Source organism: Falco naumanni, chromosome 5, assembly GCF_017639655.2.
Source record: "Falco naumanni isolate bFalNau1 chromosome 5, bFalNau1.pat, whole genome shotgun sequence".
NCBI lineage: Eukaryota > Metazoa > Chordata > Aves > Falconiformes > Falconidae > Falco > Falco naumanni.
Window position 1 is genome coordinate 11,598,203 of NC_054058.1, and position 21,646 is coordinate 11,619,848.

The following is a 21,646-nucleotide window of genomic DNA, read 5'->3' on the forward strand; positions in this document are numbered from 1 at the left end:
TTCTTTCTGCCCTTTGTTAAACTGGAAATAAATGCGTATGCAACAGACGCTAATCCTAAAGTATAAAACTACCATGCATGTATAACACATATACAAGAACAAAATAATAACAAACTGTAGCATACCTTTATTTATTTATATATGTATATATTGAACTTGTATATAATATACTTGAGAATTCACGGAATTATTTAAGTTAACAAGGATCTTACATATTCACAGAACTAACAGCTTTTGAAACCGGCACTGTTTAAAGAGAACTACTGAAATTTATCCATAAATTACTATGCAGAAGTGATCCCTTCTGGCAACACTGAGAAAAAAAGCAGAACATTCAGGTTCAAAAGCATAAACTATGTGTGGAGTGGTATCTTTTAACTACATAAATTGCTGGGCAATTGCATAGTCTTTAGTCAGCAGAATTCCCAATGAAGCCAAGTTCTGCTTGACTAAAGTCAGCAAGAAAAAGCTTGAATATTTGAAGAATAATGATTAATACGCTATGCTTACACAATAATAACAAAAAAATCAATGCATTTAACAATTAAAAGTTTCAGGTAATTGCCATAATTTTCTGTAGAAAATTTAAGAAAAAAATTTATGTGAGTGGACAACTTCAGGTAATCCAGTCATTTTCTATAATATCAGATTGTTAAAAATAATATTAACAGAAAAATCACAAGTTTTTTCCTTCATTTATGCATAATACGTTAGGCTTTTTCTATAATCGAACCACTATTTTCCCAGGACAACTATTGCTGAGTGCACAACTTACACAAAAAATTGTTATATAAAACATTTCACAAAATAAGAACAAACAAAATCTTTTTTAAAATCAAAAATGCCAAAATAATTTAAAGGAATTCAAGCCTAGTGCATTTAATGAGAGCAGCTCAGAAATCAGCCTGGCTGGCTGTCACCAGGATACTGAACAGGAGGTGCAGTTGCCAGAAGACTATAACTAAATTCAACTCTACAAACTACTGGTCTTCCTTCACCCTTCCCTCACTTTTTTATTTAGCGTGTGGTTCTATAACTCAAATCTAGTGGAGGAACCAGGATTGCATTAATAAAACAAAAACTACACAGTAGCCCCTCCTGTAACAAAGATACTGCCAGTGTTTATCCTTCATTGGTTTTACTAATTCCAGATACTCCATAGTCATTTATAGTTAAACCAGGTTAAATAGATGTGTGCAATTTTCCATGTAATCCAATGTTGAGATACAATTGAATAATCTTTTATTTTTAAAATAAAAACTTATTTATTTTCTAGACTCCTAAACTAGACACTGTAATCAGATGACAGTGTATGTTACACTATGAGGAAATCTGAACAATTTAAGCATAGCTGCTACCTGAAGTCAACCATTTAGATTTATTTAATGTGTATTAATTTTTTTTTTTATCTAAAATTTATTTTAAATAAAAATGTGTATGTTTTGCAACAACTTTGTTAACCTTTTTCTTTTTTTTCTTTTTTTTTAAAGAGAAATGATTCAGGTATATTAGAAAGATAATCACTTCATTTCCAAGTGTGTTGTCTACATATACCATGCAGACCACCAGTAATATAAAAAGAATTCAAGTCACTTTATTTTTGAGCATTCTTGCTAAGTGTTCTTCACTGAGCCCTGACATGCATCTATTTTACTACGTGTCTTTAATACAGTTCATATCACAATAACTGGATCAATTAGCTTCCTAAATCCTTCTTAAACACACACTGGAATACATTAAGGCAATCCAGCAGGTCAGTATCTTTACCCTTGTAAAAACATTTTGAAACCTTTTAAATTCATTTTCTAACAGTATTACCTTGGCCCCATTCAAATGCATGACAAAGGTGGTTTACTTTTAAACTGTGCACTGGAAATATTAAGGATTTATATTATGTATTTTTTGCTTGCTACAATGTAAAAAAAAAAAAAAAAAAACCAACAAAACAACAAAACCCCAAAACAACAAAACAAAACCAAAAAGCAACTCATAACTTTGTTCAGCTGTGCACACAGCAGTATTGCTCTTTCAACTCCAACAAAGGGTAGGTCAGGCCTCTTCATAAACATTAAAGGCAGATCACGCACGCAATTATAAGGATAACTCCACCAAATCTCAAATACCTTCAATACTGATAGATAGCTGTAGCACACACTTTTGTAAGCATTCTTTAACTAGAAAAAAAGTATTCACAAAACCCCTAAAGCAAACAGTATTTTCTATCTTCCAATAATAAAATTAATCTGATTCTGGAGTACCAATATTTCATTTTATCATTCATCATATTGTAATTAGTATTAAATTTCTTTATGAAACATTTTTAGGGAAACTGTAACTTTTAAACAAAAATGGTTTTAAATTCAACCTCTGAGACTCTTTCCACAGTCATTTTACAATGTTACTATACATTAGTGCTAATCAAGTGTGCAAAAACTTGCCCATAAAAAAAAAAAATAGAGTAAACTGTTTAAAGTTTCCCATGTAAAAGAAAGAAACATGAGAAAAACTGGAGAGCCCACCAGCAGAACATATCACAGGTCACAAGACTTCACTGAAAGCCAGCAAACTAAGTACAACTTTACTTCATTCTATACTTGATCAGGCCAAGATGCTGTTAATTTCACTCCTGCAGCTTGTAAACTAAAAGCAGGTCAACTGTGGCATGTGTATCACATGGAAACCTTTTAGAAGCACTGCATTATTTCAGAAGTTGCACTCCATGGAAAGTCCCTTTAAAAGCTTAACTGGCAAGTGTATGCTAAAATATTTTGTTTTCCATCTAAAACTACACTAAATTCCAATCCTCAGAGACAGGATTTCCAGTTTATTTCTCTCTATACACACACACTAAACTCAAGAATTGTAACATAGGAAAGTGTTTTAAGTTTTGAAAAAAGAGTAAGCCTAGTGCAAAGGAGTTGACTGTAGGTCTCTTCAGAAATTAAAAGCTAAAAATAAAAAAATCACTGTCTTGTGTTTTGCGATAAATAAAAGATATTTAAGTGAAAATGTAGGTATTCACTTAACATCTACATATTTTATAAATGTATAAAATTAAAGCATATTAGAAGAAATTCTAGTATAAAAGTATACTAAAAAAAAATCTAAGTAATGCCATTCCAATCTTTCTTTCAAGCCTACCTCAAGATAAATGAAATCAATTCTAGCACTGTGTTCTGGCAAACAAGGAAAAATTCAACTGTAAAGAACTACAAGACCAAGTTTTGCAGCAGTACACAGAATATCAGATAGCTTTTATGTACATTCACTTTATTCAGAAAGTTAAAAGAGACATGGAATAAAGCTACAATTATTTAGCACATTTAGCAGTTATTTAGTATAATTATTTACTTACAAGCAAAACAGGACTTCAGAATCTAGAGCATGTACAGAAAGCACTGTATGCAACACAACGTTTACCTGGTACTAGATGACAGGTTTCAAACAGATCAAACTCTATAATCAATGTTTTCCTAATTACTTTTTATATGTACTTATCGATGTACTTTATATGTACTTGTCTCCTACTCTATGAAGACTTCAACTGTAATTAAAATAAGGAAAGACTTTTTTTTCTTATTCTTCTCCTTACAATTTGCTCTATTCAAAACTAATTTACAGCCAAATAATTCTTCTGATTAAAATTAAGCTCTTGCATTGGCAGCATGTTTCACAACTTTCTTATTTATCATTCCCTGCAAGAAATTACATTGTAGCAAAAACTAAAGCAAATACAATAAAGAACAAGCACAACATATTAGTCATCAACTGACTTATTTGGCTCTGAAACGTGAAAATAAACATTCCATAGAACCTCTAACAAAAAACAGAGGACTGGCTTAAGAGTGAATTTAGTATTTGTCTTTACTTGTAAAGGGCATCTATACCTGTTTACATAGACACCACAATATTTCAAAAGTATAGTTAGTATGGACTTTAAATCAATATTCAAAGCACTTCAGTTTTGTACCTTAATCTAAGTTTGCCATTACTACTGCAAATTGTGCTAAGGACTCATTGTCACATTCACTAAATAACCTCTCAGAGCAAACTGTTTCAGAGGTTTTCCAGAAATATTAACAGGAAAGCACAGCCAGTGCTATTTTCCTTTGTATAAAAAGCTACCTTTTTGATAGCCTGGAAGAGAAAAGAATTGACTAGCAATGAATAGGTACTATTTTCATGTGCCCTATTTGAAGTTCAGATTCATTTGGTCCCTCATCTACAACAACCTAGCATCACAAAACCAATTCCAAACCTCTGGAAGTTTGAGATTTTGAACCTTCAAACTTTACCTGCAGCCTAGCTCAGTGTAATCTACTACTTTACTACCTATTCTCTCACACGCATTAATTCTCACAGATAATACTTACTTAACATCCAAATCCACTTACTCTCTGATCTAGTTGGCACTCTGAATATAAAATTCACCAACTATTACATCAAGGGATGGCTTACAGCAAACAATCAGAACTGTTCATCTATTCAACACCTACAAAATTTATTTATCACTCAGTAACAGTGTCTTTTAAATATAAGCTACACTTACATCAAGGAATGGCTTTCATGTGCCTTTCAATGGACTGCAATCAGACACAAACCCCTGTAGGAAGTAGATAGCAAAGCACAATAAACAGTAACTTCAATTAGTTATACTGTTCTTCACAGCCTATATGTCGCAGATACCATCACAATGAGAAGCATATTAGATCAGCAAACTTTTAGTCCCTTCCTCTTACTGCAGGGGCCAGCAGTCAGAAAAATAACACTCACAAATTCAGCCTGAATACGCAGAAAGAAAAACGGAAAAGAAGTTTGCTCCTTGGACAAACTTCTCAGAAGAGAAGAACATGAAAAAAAAGTTGCAATTGCAGCAGTGGTACTACCTGTTGACCAACGACCTGTGTCCAGGCTTAACTGCAGCCTAATACCCAACAAAATCTGCTGCCTGGCTTCGCACAAATTAACTGAAGACGCTGACAGTCCCTTGCACAAACTAACAGGAAATTGCTGTAGAGAAATAGAGCATGCCATGCAAACAAAAGTGTTAGATGAACCACTCAATTTTATTTCTATTTTATTTTTATGTCATCCCCCCAGCTTAGGTCAATAGTTACCTATTTCTACCATATACAGTTTCATTTTATTTTCCTAATAGGCCTATGAATTCAGTCAATGAATTCAGATTCCTAGGTTTTATCCATTATAGCCAAAACCATATGTAGAAGATTAGGATTGTTTTCTGACAGCTTCTTTTCCAACTAACTTTACACCCCAATAGAAAACAGAAGTCTAAGCAATGTACCACTGCAACAAAGACTAGTTTTATCTTGAATTATTTCATTTTAATATAATCCCCAGGGAAGAAGATAAAAATTTGCTTATGAAATTATGTTTTTAAGGCTTGTAACACATTGTTACAGAGAATCCCTTCATACCTTGTATATTGAGTTCAAATTTTTTAATGAGTTGCTGCAATGGATTGTTAGTTCCTGCTTCTCAGATGAAAGGGGTCTGTTCGTTTATTTTAAACAATAAACTACTTTCAGAGCTAGGTTAACCAACCTGTTTCACTCAGCATTCAAATGGTTTAGGGGATTATGTAAACTTTTCACAACCGGCTTAAGAAAGCAGCTACCACTAACCAAAACTGAAGTCTGCTGCTGCTTAAGGAATAAGACACATTTCAAAGGGGCATCAATTGTCCTCAGTTTTCTCTGGTCAGAGAAAACCAGGCAATGTATTTCTTCCCTCATGTCTCAAGATGTCTGCAGACACAGGATCTTTATCTTACAAAAAAAAATAAGTACAAAAAAACACCAAACACCACCATCTTCCTTTTGTTAGCACTTTCAGTTGCTTTTGTATTTTAAGTCCTACATTAGGTGTGGCTTGAATTCTTAACCAAAAATACACACAAAAAGACATCAAAAATACAAAGTCTTAGTCCCAGCCGCTATTATCATTTCCATCCAATTAAACGTGTACCCAGCTCTGACATCTTGGCCATAAAGAAATGAATACCCTAAATAACACCCCAAAAAAAAAAAAAAACCCAAACAAAAAAAATCACCCAAAGATAAAGAACATTGAACAGCCAGTCCTGAAGTTTTATATTTATCTTACAGCTACTGATAAAGCAGCAGTTTGATCTTAACACAAATGGAAATCATAGGTGTGTATGACCTGGCTAGCTCCCCAGCTCATTTCACACAAAATTATTTGTCCACCAACAAGTTGGACTGAACGGACCACTGATGTTGAGGTGATAGATTCTGGACCCCCATCACTATCCCCCCAAGGAATTCTGATCTGCCCTACCCTCATCCCTTAAGAAGGACATTATAAACATTTTTAGTAAAAAACATACAAGCTACAACACTTCTAGAAAGCTTCAGATGGACATCAAATAAAAATCAGTGGTTTGTGCTAACAGATCAGAAATGCATGTAGTCTGTTTTGCCTTTTTCTTTATTAATAAGGAACTGTACATTAATTATCACTTACAGATTTTGACTTTAAAAATAGTAAGCTTTTACTACTGAAGATACTTTCTAAAGCCACCACTGTCTTACCAAACACTTCTCTCTAAAGTCAGTCTGCAATTCCTCTAGAAGTAAGGCACAGAAAGTTTTTTTCTACAAATTATTTTTTTTAAACAGGACTGTCACTGGCCACAAGCTCCTGCAACTCACTGATTACATCCTTTCCATTTTCTTACTACTACTCAGAGAGTAACTGCAAATCGAATGTGGAAAAGGAATGAAAACTTAGAAAACAAAGACTACTAGAAAGACTTAAGTCCCTTAAGTTATTTTTCAGAACAGGATCTGCACACACACAATGATGACATGATCCTACTAATGCTTTTCCATACCTCCACAGTCTGTTAAACAGAAACAGTCCATATCCTGCGCCTTTCTAACATGAGTGGTCCTGTAAGTTCTAATGAGTTTGTCAATTGGCAAATTACTTTTAAATTATTTATATTTAGCTTTATAAATAAACATTTTAAAAAATAAAAAATAAAATTGTTTAAATTTGTTGGGTTCACATTTCATTAATTCATTATTAGTAACATTAATGATACATAAAAACTTCAGCAAAGCATACTGGAAACAGTGATGATCAGTACAAATTCTGTAATAACAAACTGAAACTCACCAGACTCTCAGGGACCAACCACTAACTGTGGGACTCCACAACCCGTTTCTAAAAGGGAGTCAGCCCACCTCAGAATGAATGTGTCTGAAAAAAAAAATTAAATACATTCTGCCCCCTTCACACTTTTCCTAATGCTTTACCATAGAGCCTGAAATCAAAAGGGAACTAGTTTATATAATCATATACTGCAGAATCATCTTGCCCTGATGTTACTGCTCCCTTTAGATGATGACTTAAAGCCAGAAGAAACCCCATTTATCCATTGAAACTTCCAAAGCTTTAAGCTTTCCTCAGCATTACAGAAGATACCACATGTAAATGTGGGGACAGAGAATTCAGGAGCCCCATTCTTCATTTGTAGGAGGCACCTATATACCATAATCTTTAAGAATACACTGTGCTCAATGAAGGCACAAGGGCAATCCCTGAGCAATTCCCAGTACTTGAAAAACAGCCTTTACAGACTGTAACAGTAAACCTCTACAGCCAGGCTCAGAGGGCAGTTCTTGACAGAGAGATCCCCCGGACATAATGAAAAGCCCCAAACAGTACCAGTGGAATGTGGACCCCAACCTCAGCAAGGATTAATGATGAGATTTTCCCAGAAAGCAGGTACTTATTCTGGGTAAGTAACAATAGATGAAGCACCTCTAAACCTCCTTATCTTCTTACAGATTTCTCCCAGCTTCATTCAGTGTGCCCAAAAGAACATGTGCAACAGCAAGTATGTCTACAGCAGTTATTTTCTTGAAAAGTCTATAGCTTAGAGCAAATATTTGTCATCCATTTCAGCTCACATTTATTCAGTACCTTCATCCACAGCTGCATCTCTTCCCCAGAGCGTTCACAGAATTGAATAGAATATTTCGCTTGGGAGGGACCTACAACTATCGCGCAGTCCAACTAGCTGACCAAAAGTTAGAGCATGTTATTAAGGGCATTATCTAAATAAATGCCTCTTAAACATTGATAGGCTTGAGAAATTAACCTCCTCTCTTGGAAGCCTGTTCCAGTGCCCGGCCACCCTCTCAGCAAAGAAAAGCTTTCTAACATCCAGTCCAAACCCTCCCTGGCGTAACTTTGAACCATTCCCACATATCCTATCACTCGATACCAGGAAGAAGAAATCAGCACCTCCCTCTCCAGTGCCCCTCCTCAGGAAGCTGTAAAGAGCGATGAGGCCACCCCTCAGCCTCCTTTTCTCAGAACTAGCCAAGCCCAAAGTCCTTGGCCACCCCTCAGAGGACATGCCTCCCAGCTCATAATATACATACTGAAGTATTGAATTTTCATTACACTTTCATACATATTTATCGTCACTTGAAACAGATTGCACATTGTGTATTTTTCTGTTTCTATTCAGATCAAAAGACTACAGCGCCTTGGCATGGTTGTGTTGTCACTTAACAGTTAAGAATGCAATACTACATAATCAGAGTACAATTCTTCAATACATACAAAAACTGAAATACAACCAATAAGCATACTCAAAGATTGATATTCTCTGCGGTAATGTTCTGTGAACTGCTTTTATAGAAATAACACATCACATTAAACACCTTTTTAAGTCCCCTGTTGAAGTAAAAGCAACAGCTCTAATACATGCAGGGCTATAGCCTTGAAATTAGTAATTTTCCAACTGGAAGAATTTGGGTTTGGATGTTTTGTACCTTAACATGTGCTTGCACACCCTATATCATTTGTTTCCAATGAAAATATTTTTTAATATTGTCAGCCCTTGGTGCCAGTTTCTAACAGTATTCCATGGACTACAGGCAACCTGCTCTCCAGTACCGATTGCTTTCTCCTGTACAGTATCTGCTACAGCCTTATAATCCAGCAGGAAGATGAACAGAAGCAAAAGTTGTAATTTGAAAACAGTACTGCTACCAGAATAATTGTTTAAACTTTTTTTTCCTGAAACAACCAAACAAAAATCCCCAGCCATTAATGCTGCATAGTCACCTAAAATTAGTTTGCATATGTGCACAAAAACCTGCCATCTTTTCCAGAAGGACTGCACTAAAATAAGAGAAGCAACATTCCTGGAGTGTAAAGGTGAAAGAATTGGACAAGACCCGACTTAAGTTTCACTGGACTGGGAAATTTGCCTGACTGGTTAATATAGAAGTATTACAATGCCATATTGTTATCAAAAAAGGAGATTCACAAAAATTATCTAAAACATTCAAATTTGGTTCTTTGATCAAAAAAACTCCTGAACAGGTGAAAACTTTACATTCTAAAACTATTACCAGAGCTGCTGGTGGGCACCTTAAAAATCAGAATTTAATCCTCTGTAGTTTTCATTAAGTGGAGGTTTTTAAAGCCAGTGTTCCATAAACTGCCTCAGATTTTAGATTATTTTTTTTACCAAGTTAGCACTGTAGTTTGGACATGCTTGATTTTCTTAAAACTAAAACTTAGAACTCTGCAAATTTAACAGAAGATAAATTTTATATTGACTAAAATTAGCAACTTAAACTAAAGCTATTTCTAGATTCTTCTCTGAAAGACATACAAAACCTGAATTGTGACCACTTTAATGACAAACAGAAAAAACTAATTTTGTTGCATAGGCATTATATCAGCATGAGAAACATTTTTCTTTCTGAGGATCCAAAACACATTTATATTATGTTCATTCTAGCTGTTTCAAAGGCTTGAAATGTTTACTAGACAGCACCTGTAACAATGTATCAACAGGAAATATTAGCCTTATGTACACAAAGAAAGGCAAACAGGTGCCACATCCAGCTGCTGAAAAACTGCAGAATAAGTCTATAAAAATGTCATCCCTAAAAATCTCTTTAGGACTATTCATTATTACTTTAACAAACAGGTATATGTAAAGTAATAAATTTAATTCACTTTAATTCAAAATTCCTCTCTAATTGCTTAAAAATAAATTTATGGGTACACAATTCTGCTTCTCCAGTCATACCCTACGCTGGAATTAACAGTTTTAAGCCTTGGTTTCCTCGAAAGAGTGGACAGAACCCCCAGAATTCATTTTGGTCACGCAAAAAAAATAATCTGTCAACTGAACAATGTAAAGAAAAAAAAGCATGCTACGTCACAAAACCAAAATTGTTCACATCGGTCAATTCCAAGCTCTTTAGGACAAAAGAACATGAATCCTACTGTACCTCAAGAAAGCCTAGATACTATGTTATTCTGCATTAAGAAAATTACAAATCACTTAATCCCTTTCTGTAAAAACAGCACCACGCCTGGAGACTCAGGTCTGGAGAGCAGGTACCACTGCTTAAGGGGCACGAAGGAATAAAGGAAGAAGATTAAGGTTGCAATAGGCCTTATCAGAAAAGCTAGATTCAACTTCAAAATCTAAGGTAGTTATTTTTACTAACACAAGCAAGTGTTATTTCCACATAAATCTTCACGTCTTTAGAAGTGTGAGATAGACAAAATGGAAAAATATGACCACCTTGAATTTCTGATGCATTCTTATGATTACAAATATCAAAGTAACGAAGAAGCGCAATGTTAACAGATATTAAAATATAACATCTGAAAGTCACACTGCAACACTTCGTAAATAATCTCCCACTTACAACACATGTAAAGGTAAGTTTAGTCTGCATGACTTAAAACTTACACTATCTGCAGCCTGAAACCTCTACAGAGTGCTAAGGAAAAAGCCCTACACAAAAGAAAAAAACACAGCTGAAGAAGTATCAAGAGTCGTTTAACAAGTTTTTTCCTTCACTATTATGATCAAATTAGTTTTACATAAGCAGAAAGAAACTTCTCTTGTAAAAGCATTTAAGCGTCCAAAACCGCACAAATGGACACTAGCAGACTACAAAACACATGAGTATACCACTTGCAGACTGAAACAACCACCCTGTGAACCTGAATTGACTCAAATGAACATGGGCAAGAAGGTATTGTGAACTTTATATTCAGAGTTACAAAAAAGCTTGTTTCCATCATACCACAAACTTTTTTTCCATTTGGTGTTGCAAGCTTTCCTGGAAGTTGGTTTTCAGTATGCCAGAAGGAATCAAGCCAACCGCTCAGATACACACCATACTTGGATGTCTTAGCAGTTCTGCATACATTTGGAGAGTGCCAGTTATTGCCCTTAGGATTGTGACCCAATTGTTCCTCTGGACCAGAAATATGCATTATAGCATTTGTATTTTGGCACCTACAAATCTATGTAGCTATCATCATCCTGAACATCAGCCTGACAGCACATAAACAGCTAACATTGTTTAGAGAACATATATTCTTTACCAGGTTCTGGCAGTAGTTGTATCACTTGGAAAGAAACGCAAAGGAGCTGGTCTAATGTTCCGTGGTGTTCAAAGACATGCAGAAAACAATCAAGGAACATGTAATTAAATGGAAAAGTACTTAAATCGCATTGAGAGCTCTAGTGAGTCACTGACTGATCAGTATGTCTCAAAATCCTTGGGGAAGTTTATGTATGAACATCACAGATGTAAATGTGTCACCGGGTATACTCAGCTTTCAACCATTTCTATCTCTATGTTGAATTAAACGGAAGGAATCCTTAAACTTAATTATAGCAATGGTCAGAATAAAGAGTTGGATAAAAGCACGTCCAAAGGTGACAGACTACTTTGATGTCCACTGTCTCAATCTGGTGTGCATAAAATCCACATACCTCCTCAGATGAGCTACAATAAAACACCATCTCAGCTTTAAGGTAGAACCAGAACATGGAGGCTGTGACGTCCCAGACTAACAGCAGAAGGCATTACTGATGATGCTATTCACAAAGACATGTTGAGGCACACAGCACAGAAGCTACTCTCCTAGCCTCCTGTGTTTGTCTTGTTTTCAAAGTACCGTAAAATAAATTTGCACCACATTATGAAGAATCTCTTTAAAAGGTTCGGAAAAAGGCTCTGGGGTTATCTACTATACATTGAGCATCCAGGCATTACCTGTTTGAACACTGCTGCGTTTTTTTTCTTTCAAATCTTAGCAGCATGGAGTTCACTACAGTGCTCATTAACAGATATCTACCCTGAAAACTCTGAGAACTGTCAGCAGTCTGCTGCCTTTATTAGTGACTGAGAAACTGAGATCCCTGCAGAAAAAGCAATGAAGTACTTGAACACTAGTACCAAGTTACTTAGACATTCAAGCCATGGACATGGAGGCAATCAGAACAAGTTTAAGAAACGCATGCAGAAAAGCAAAATCTGAAGACCAGGAGAAATGAAACCAGCCAGAAAATGTTGAGAACAAAAATAGAAACAGGTGCTCAAGCACTACAACAAAACTACCCAAAGCTCCACTAAAATACTGCTGTAAGATGGCAAGAAAGGCATTCATGATGTGTAGTTGATCGGCAAAAACGATTGCTAACATAGGAAAAGTGCTTAGAAGATAAAGTATAGCCTCCTGAGAAGAACCAAACCTGCAGAGAGAGTTCATCAAGGGAGTATCCCAGAGCAAGAGGTTAAGCTCAGGTGCTGAGGTATCAAGAGGATATAGTCAACCCTATTAAAAATATGAGAAGCCTCAAACCAAGATGTTCAAAGACCAGAATTACAGAATTTATAGAAATGTATAGAAAATGTTTCAGATGCCTGAAGATTCAGCTAGTTTTCCAGAAGTACTTTGACATTTATAGTAACAGATATCAGGCACACAGGCGCCTCTGAAAAATCATACAGGATATTTCACCACAACTTAAGATTCCGGACCGTGCCTGACAACTCAGCCATGCACAGCTTGGCCTCAGAAGCAGAGGAGCAGAAAAGTCTCAGCCAAGATTTCCAAACCTCTGGGCTAGAGAACTACTCACAAGGTTCTCCTTCCTGTTGACAGGGGTATCAATTTTCTGGTGCAAGGAAGGAAGGTTGCTGTGGCTCCCCTACACTACTCCTAAAACCCCCTTTCTGCAGCAACCCTTCAGGCACCCCGCTCAGCGCGGCCACCGCCGCACACGGTTACCAGTGCCGGTGGGCCACAGCGGGGGCACAGGTAGGGCTCGGCCCGGAGGCAGCACCGGGGGAGGAGTCAGGCAGACCAGGGCAGGCCTGGCACAGGCCATCACCTGAAGGCACCGCTGCCGCCAGGCTCCCCGCCGTCAGTACCAGGCCGCCGGCTCTCGCCCCGGAACCCCGGTGAAGGGAGGGCGGTGGAGCGGCTGGGAACGGCGCCTGCCGGCCCCTGCGAGGCTTACTCGGCGCAGGCGGGCAGCCGCCACAGTGGGGGGCGGGAGGCGGCTGCCCCCTTCGCTTCAGCCCGCTCCGCGGCCGCCGCTGCCAGAGAAGACCCCGCGGCCGGCGGGCCCCGTTGGCGCTCCGAGCCCGCCGCGCCTCGCTCCCGCGCCAGCAGCGCGCGCCGCCACCCCCGCCGCGGGAAAACCGCCCCCGTGCGCGCGAGCCGGACACGCGCAGGAGCCCCGGGCAGCGCGGCCTCACCCGGATGTGGATGTCACGCCGCTCCCTCCCCCCCACCCCGCGCCGCCAGCCCGCCAGTCACGTGGTGCCGGCCCCGCACCCGCGCGTTGCGAGCCGGCGGTCGCTGATTGGGTGGCGCCGAGGGCCCGCGCGGGCGCCGCCGCCTGAGGCGGGAGGGGGCGGGAGGGGGCGAGGTACCGGTACCGGTACCGCCAGCATCGCCCGGGACCCCGCGCCGGGGGTGCCTCGGGGAGCGGCTCCCCGGCCGCCACGGCGCCGTGCTGCGCCTTACGGGGCCAGTCACGGAAGCCCGAAGCCGCTGGAGTCACCGGCTGGCGCCCGTCTCGGAGCAGCCCCGGCCCCGGGATGCAGCCTCTTGGCCTTCGGCTCTGCAGTCAGAAGGCGGTGGTTCGCCCGCCTGCGTGGTGACCTTGGGCTCGTCGCCTCTAGCGTTGTCCTCAAACAGCAGCAGTGTGTTTAGTTAACATCAGCTGCCACCCTTCTGCGTCATCACAGAAAATGATTCAAGAACTGACTGGACAGTGAAGATCAAACCACCTCCTGGTCTGGGCAGACGGAGGAAAGTTCCCGGGCAGCGGGTGCTGTGAGGTGCTGAGGGGACATGGCGAGCTGTGGTGACGGCTGAGGCAGAGCATCCCAGTTGTGAATGGCTTACCATAGTGTGAAGAACTGGGGAAACTTACCTGGTTGTTTTCACTACTGAACCTATTCTGTAGACGAAGCAGTTTCAGTATCTAATAGGATTTTATGAACAGTGTATTAAAAGACATAGAATGAAAAAGATTTAGCATTACAGCACTAGAACAGTACACTGCAGTAATGGTCATATTCCATACTACATGAAGAAACTGAAAACATGATGGTTTAGGCTATATGTCTAATTACACTTGACTGCAGTGTTCCCAAAGGTGGCGCTAGAACATGAATTTATTTTGTAAATAACATATGCACCTTTATCAGTCTTTCTACATGTTATGCTGTGGATTTAAAAAAAAAAAAAAAAAAAAAAAAAGGCAAGCAAGCTTGTGCCTGAACCACTATAAAAGATTAAAGTTTGATGATAGTTTCTGAAACATTCATCCTCAGCAGACAAAACCAGTAATTCTAAATGCTTTTGTTTTCTGTATTAGTTAATCTTCCACTGCAGTATTATCTCAGCTGAAGGCCATTATATAGGTCAGTCAGATGGTAGTGTTTCTTCTTTGTTGTACCAGGAGAGAAAAATATTCTTAAGAGAACCTTTTGAATATTATATATTAATATGTGGACATTCAAGAAATTCTGTAAGGTTCTAGTCAGTAGTTAATCTCATTGCTTTCTGGAATACTGAAAGTGAAAATTCACATTCTCAGGACTTCAGGAGATCCTTTCAAGAATGATGTTCAAACACACTCTCGAGCCAGGACTCCCTGCTCCTGTTTTGTCAATAAACTGAAGATTTCACTTTTTATACTATCAAGGAATTATTCTTTTGGTACAGATTAATGCAAATTTGTATTGCTCGTTATTGAAGGCAGTAACCCTGAAGTATGTCATGTTTATAATACACATATTCTGCTTTGCCTCTCTACAACATGTTCCTTTTCTTTTTTAGAGTTTGCCATACTGTTATTGCAGAAGGAATAAGTATATTCTGGGCAAAAAGCCAAGAAAAAGTAGCTCTTACCAAGCTAAATTAGGTAATTACATTTTCACTGTGTTTTTAAAGCACAGCTGTATCTTTTGGGTTATGAGAATTGGTATATAATAACTTTATACTTTTCTTCTTATGTAAGGGAAAATGTCCCTTCAAAATGCAGGCTTGTCTAATTAGCTCATTTTCTCTATTTTGAAAATCAGTAAAAGTAAATGCATTGCTTACATTAATTTTTTTAATTATTTTAGTTTTACTGAGTTTAATGGTTTATAGCGACCATTATCAGAGTCTCTTACCTTTTTTTTGTGTCAGAATTTGATAGATGAGAAAAAAAATGAAATCACTTTTGTTTTGGTTTTGCACTAAAAAGATTACACTATTATTGTATCTCGATACTTTTCAATACTGTTTTAATGACAGGTAACAGGTATCATTTAAAGGTGACATACAGTTACCTAATTTTTCTCTGTGCTAAGAAAATGGTGCCACTAATGCTATTCTCTCTGTAACTGAAAAAGACTGATAAAAATTATGCTCTGATTTTGTGAAGCGGCTGTGCAGTAAGATTACAGTATCTTACGGAGTGCCTTGAAGCCTACAATCTAAATAGTCACTAATATTCTAAGACATTTTAGTGCCTGTAAAAATTGGGTATGCAACTTCTGTGTGCATGTATCGTAAACTAATATTGGTCTAGAAAACAAATTCATGAACTACTAAATGTATGTTTCCTTAATGTAAAGTGTTAAAAAATTTCTTGAAACAATATGCAGAAGTATCTTGTATTCATGTATCAGCATCACAAAAGAGGAAAGCGTCTGTAGTATACTAAAACAGTTCCAAAAAGAAATCAAATGTTAAGGTTTTTCATGTATGATGTTTAGTTTGTCCAAAAATCAGTTTCAACATCAATTCTGCATAATATAGATTTTTGTGACACAAGCCTTTATCTTTGGTTGTTTATTTTTTTTCCCCAAATTAACCCAAGTGGGAAAAGTTCTTTAAGTCTATAATTTTCTAAATATCTGTATTTTATGGTTTCCTTCGGGTCTGATGTGGCTTTGTCTTGATAATCATCTTCCCTGCTGAGTTGCCACACTGTAGCCCTTGAAATATGCTGCTATTGGTGAATCTACTTCAACTTTCACTTCAGCTGACCTGTCTCAAAGCTCCTATCAGTTAATTTTGAAAATCTCCCTAGATAATGCCCCTTATATATTAAGAGTATTTCCTATTGTAATGCACCACAAGGAAATAGAACACAAATTTTCTTATTGTCCAACACTGCAGTTCATTGTATACCCCAATTTGGACAGACCATCAGTATAAATTTTTGGCATTCTTCCAAGGTAGTACTGATTCTTGATAGCCACTGTATTTTGGGAAACTAAAGAATGAAGAAACAAAAGAAACAAAGTCCATTTGTCTCGCTCTCAGACTCATTGTTCTCAGCCTGAAATGGACAATTTAATAAATATAAATTCAGCAACTAAAGGAAAAGCAAGAGGAGGAAACATTGCAAGCTATACGCTGGTTACAGTTTTTAAAAGGAATCTGGCAGCAGAAGTTGTGTAGCAGTCTTACATTTTTACTTAAGATTGAATGTAGCAATTAGCAAAAGGTTGATTGTTTATGTTTGGTAGCTGTAGTCTACTCTAAACTGTGTTTCTCTCTAGAGTTTTCTGAAATACCTAAGAAAACCTTTCAGAATACTTAGATTACTGAAAAACAGAAAGTCCAGTATAATTGCACCCAAAATAGTTTGAACCAATCTAAGACCAAGAATGTCTTAATTTGGGCTGAATGTTATTGTTATGTCTCCTAGAGAGCAAAGTTTATAGAGATTCCTGTCAGTTCTGGAACTTTTTCTTTTAATTGATTCAGCGTTACATGGTAACGTTAGGTGGTTATAAATAAGTGGGTAATACCACCCTTCAGTATAGCAGTTTGTGTGGTATGAAGCCAGTCATATTTGTGGGTTTTCCAAATCAAACAGTGTTTGTAATGTTATTGGACTGGATGCTTTTTTAAATCTTTGTAGAGAAATAAGAAAAACTCTGTTGAACAAGCATGATTTATAAAGTAGATATGGATTGATTTACCACTGTTAAATGGCATCATTAACTTAAAGAACTGACTTCCTTACTGAGGGGAGTAGGTGATGTAACTGATGACAAAATCAAGTACTCATTTTTCTTATTCTGAGGCAGAATGGGACATAGGACAGTAAGCTGCTTTGTGAGAGGTTACCACTATTCTAATAGTGTGCCATTCAACATTTTCAAATATAGTCAAGGCTTGTAGCATCTAAAGTCTTTATAATCTGCTGTTTGGTCACCAGCAGGAAAGAATCAACCAAGTTCAGCTTGTTTCAACTGTCATTTCCATTATAAGAACCAACATACGTTCTCTTTCTTGTGGTCAGTATTAGGAGCAAGATACAATCAGTTAAATAGTTTGAATGGGGAGGAGAAGAAAATACTGTCAACCCTCAAACTAGCTGACATGTAGAATAATTTATAATATTTCATCAACTTAAGTCTTTGATTTCTCCAATATTGAGGTCACTACCCACATCACCACCTAGTTCAGTCCTCACTGGTATTACCACAACTGGTAATAAAGCAAAAAAGTATGTTTGTTGCTAGACCACAATCTGCCTGGTTAGAAAAATTCTGCCACCCTTTTCTACCCACAAAACAAAACAAAACAAAAAAAATCACAGTCCAAGCATACCATACTTGTTTGCCTTATAAGGTTTTACAGGAAAAATCATGGTACAGAAATCACTAAAATTTCCTTTCAAGAAAATCTACCGAAAAACAGACACTTAAAACTCCTGCTATTAAACAAAAAGCTTGCAATAGAGTACCGTTTTCCCCCCCGCTGATTGTAATACTTTTCTCCTTTTGGGTGACAGTAGCAGAACCCAGAGGCCAAGTTCTAAAGTTATCATTTATAATATCTGTCTATTGGCAAACTCCTTAGGCAGTTATAGTCAGAATTATAGTTTTCCCCAGGTTCATCAAGTAGTCATTCTGATAAAGTATCATACTGTACCTGCCATCTCAAGCCATGCAATCCTGCATTTGCAGTGAGTTAGTAGTATCCACTTCACTAACCTGCTCCAATTTTTACAGCTTTTATGCATCTAAATAGATACTTTACTAGATTACTAGGTGTTTTTCTGGGTTGGGTGTTTTTGTTTCAAATGCTAAGTCCTGCTGCTTTTTTAAATCCTATGGAAGTACTTTTGAATTCGCAGTCAGTTATCTATTTTTCAGCTACCTTTTCCCAGGTTTAATTGATTTGTATGTTAAGTGCATTTGTATAAGCAGAAATGCTACACTGGAGACTTCTTGGTGAAATCATGTTACAAGTTTTAAAACAAATTTTTCATTCATAAGAGCAAATCTTTTTAAATCAGTTTTTGCATACATCTGCAAGAGCAATTTATGAACAGTTCTCTTCAAGTGGTATTTTCCTACAGTATTTTAGTTTCCCTTATTTAATGTTAAAATAAATAAATATTTGAGTTCATAGAAATTCTAGAGAAAACAATATTGCATAAAGAAATCACTTAGTTAATCATGGAAAACTGCACAAGTGCTGGGAGTTTGGTTAAACTGTGAAGGAAATGTCCAAGCAGTCCTTTTTAAAGCCATTACAAGCATACTTGCCGCATTTTAAATCAGTCAGACCTCATCAACAAGAACTAGGGCTGTATTCTTCAGCTGGTAGCTAATGTACACACATTTTGTGGGGATTTGAAAAAGTGGACAAAGAAGGTCCATAAATTCTCTCAACACCAAGTTCAAGAACTTTGAAATTTACCCAAAAAAAATTGTTCTAAGGACAAAAGTGTTGCCATTTGAAAATAATTCCATTTTTCCACTTGGCTTTCTTAGAACTTCAGTATTCAAGACTTCTATGGACCATTCTAAAACATGATTTTATTCCTAATGTAATCAGTACCCTCTCCTCAATGTTGCCAAAGAACATAAAGTTAAGCGTATGTTGTGGGTTTACCCCAGTAGGAGATACATTCAATGGGGCAAAGGTTTTCCTAAAGCTTTTGGTCCTCTTCCTAAGTTTTTGCTGTGTTGTTGTTTTTCTGGTTTTATTTAAATTTTTAATAAATATGTTAAAAGAAAATGACAGGCTTTGCAGACCTACTGGATTTAGCCCATTAACATCGTTTTGTGGAGACTACCTCAAAGAGTGGGAGAACAGTGAAATCATGCCACTTCATGTACTTTTAGTACCTCTGCTTGGAGTACCACTATTTGAAAGGTAGAGCTTTATCACAAGGATTTTCTTTACGTTTTGCCAAAATTACTGAGAAAATTTATGATAATATGTTTTCTGTATCGACAGCAATGACTTGATACAGACATTAAGTAATCTAGGAAGTCATGCAGTCAGCCCTGAACTTCCCTTAAGCAGGAACTGACTATGGAAGTCTCCAGAGCTGACAGCGTAAACAAATGTGTCCTATGAGGCATGTGGGAAATTTAATTTTGCTTGCAGTTTTACCATGTGTTTAAATTCTGGCCTTAGGATTGAAGAATATGAAAAGAATATAGCCTTCAGAATCATTTACGTAACATGGTACAAGTATTGCTTTACGGTATCAAGCACTTCCTTAAATGACACGCAGTATCTAGCCTATAATCATTATTGATCTTAGATTCTGGCAAGATTTGATATCTCATTGCCCCCTACCCCAAACCATAGAAACAGTCTGCAAAATTTTAGTTGGTAGAATCTCAGAAATCTCAGGTGGATGGTCAAACAACTAAAAACTGGGTGCAGAATTTTTCAGACAACTTGAGTAACTGTCCCAATTACCGAGTCAGAGGCTGAGCTGGAAGGCTGCAAGTGAGCAAAGACAGGATTCTGTAAACGCAGTCATCATCTGAGCACCAAAGAAGGACAAATACTGTTGTATTTGGAATGGCTACTTGGAATTTCATGTCCTATGGTGCAAAGCATGACTCTAGTACAATAGTTGAACCAGATGCAGTACCACTTTAGTCAGTCCTGGAATCCTCTCACCAGATTTGTTGGAATCAGGTACTGCATCACATTGGTCAGCATATTAGCATATCATTCCTTATGCGTAATTCAATGCCCACTCTTTAAAAATAGCTCACCATAAGACCTAATTTTACTGCAGATGAACTCCAAAAAATATTCCAAGAAAGTTCCTTACTGTCTCACATTAAAATCTTCAGAGCGGTCTCTTTACAGTCCTGGAGTTATTTATAATTTAGTATGACTTTGTTATGCTTGAGATGGATGAAGGCAAACATCCAGAAATGTTCTGGAACAAAAATTCCTCAATTAGTTCTCTTTGTAAAAAGTGTACATCCTTTCCTGAGCCCTGGATTTTGTCAGGCAATGGTGGCTGCACCCATTATAGTTGGACAGCTATTACATAGGGAATGGCATTCTTTCCACCAGCAGTCAGAGGGGACTGACCATTCCTTTCTTCAGCAGTAATCCAACAGTGTCAGACAATTTCACCAAATGGGAGCCCTGAGGAATTCCAGTCTGCTTTTATGTATCTATGTCTAGATATAGTCAAAAACTGAGTTTGAAATTACAGTACTAAAAGGAACACAGATTTCTGTTCCACTCCTGTTTCCCGAATGAAGACATATTCTTTTCCATTTCTTCACCCTAAAGTTGAGGGAGAATGATCTGTCTCTGGAATTAGAAGCAATCAATGACTTTTGCTGATTGACCACTTGCAAAATAGCTACAGTAGAGATTCATTACTATTAGACACAGAAACACAGGTAGCTGAAATGTAGCAACGGGCAATTACATTTCTCTTTCAGTCCTAGATAAATTAATCTCTAGTCTATATAGTAAAGCAGTTTTAATGCTGCTAATTGATTTAGCCAAGAACTGTAACACATGCAGTTGTATTTCATTATGGAAGGGAAAAAAATTGCAGAATGAACACCTGAAATAATAGTAATTTCTTACATTAAAGTCTGATAAGGAAAATTCATGAGATGCACATAGGAAATGCTTTGTATAAATTGCATCACTTGCAACTGCATGATAGGCCCTTCTTTGGGATAGCATTGTACTAACAATCATCAAGCAAATAGGCAATTACTATCCAAACCCTGATTATTTATCCATCTACTGGAGCTTTATTTTCCATCAGAAGCACTCCCAAGTAATCCAGCTGCTATAGAAAAATTTAATTAAAACCATAAAATGGTAGTTTGACTAGATATTTTTATTGACAATAGATAAACCATCGAATGTTTGCTAAAGTGTAGCAAAGCAGCTGACAAGCAAAGGTATACGAGTAATGTTGAAGACTTTTGACATTCATAAAATACATTGTCACATTGGGGAAGTTATTACAAGAAGATATCCCTTATTTTTCTTT

The 21,646-nt window shown here is 37.4% G+C and overlaps 1 protein-coding gene across 5 annotated transcripts in view; it reads right to left on the reverse strand.

Moving 5' to 3' along the window:
* CCDC91 (coiled-coil domain containing 91) overlaps positions 1-13,627 on the reverse strand; it is a 149,954-nt gene extending 136,327 nt beyond the window's left edge. The window contains exon 1 of one of the 5 annotated variants that reach the window (XM_040595736.1): positions 13,596-13,627. The gene's annotated coding sequence lies outside the window, so the exon portion shown is untranslated. Of the gene's footprint in view, positions 1-4,549; positions 4,625-12,973; positions 13,552-13,595 lie in introns of those variants that run through there. The other 4 variants (XM_040595739.1, XM_040595735.1, XM_040595734.1 and 1 more) reach the window with 4 other exon arrangements.
* Positions 13,628-21,646: the final 8,019 nt, after the last annotated feature.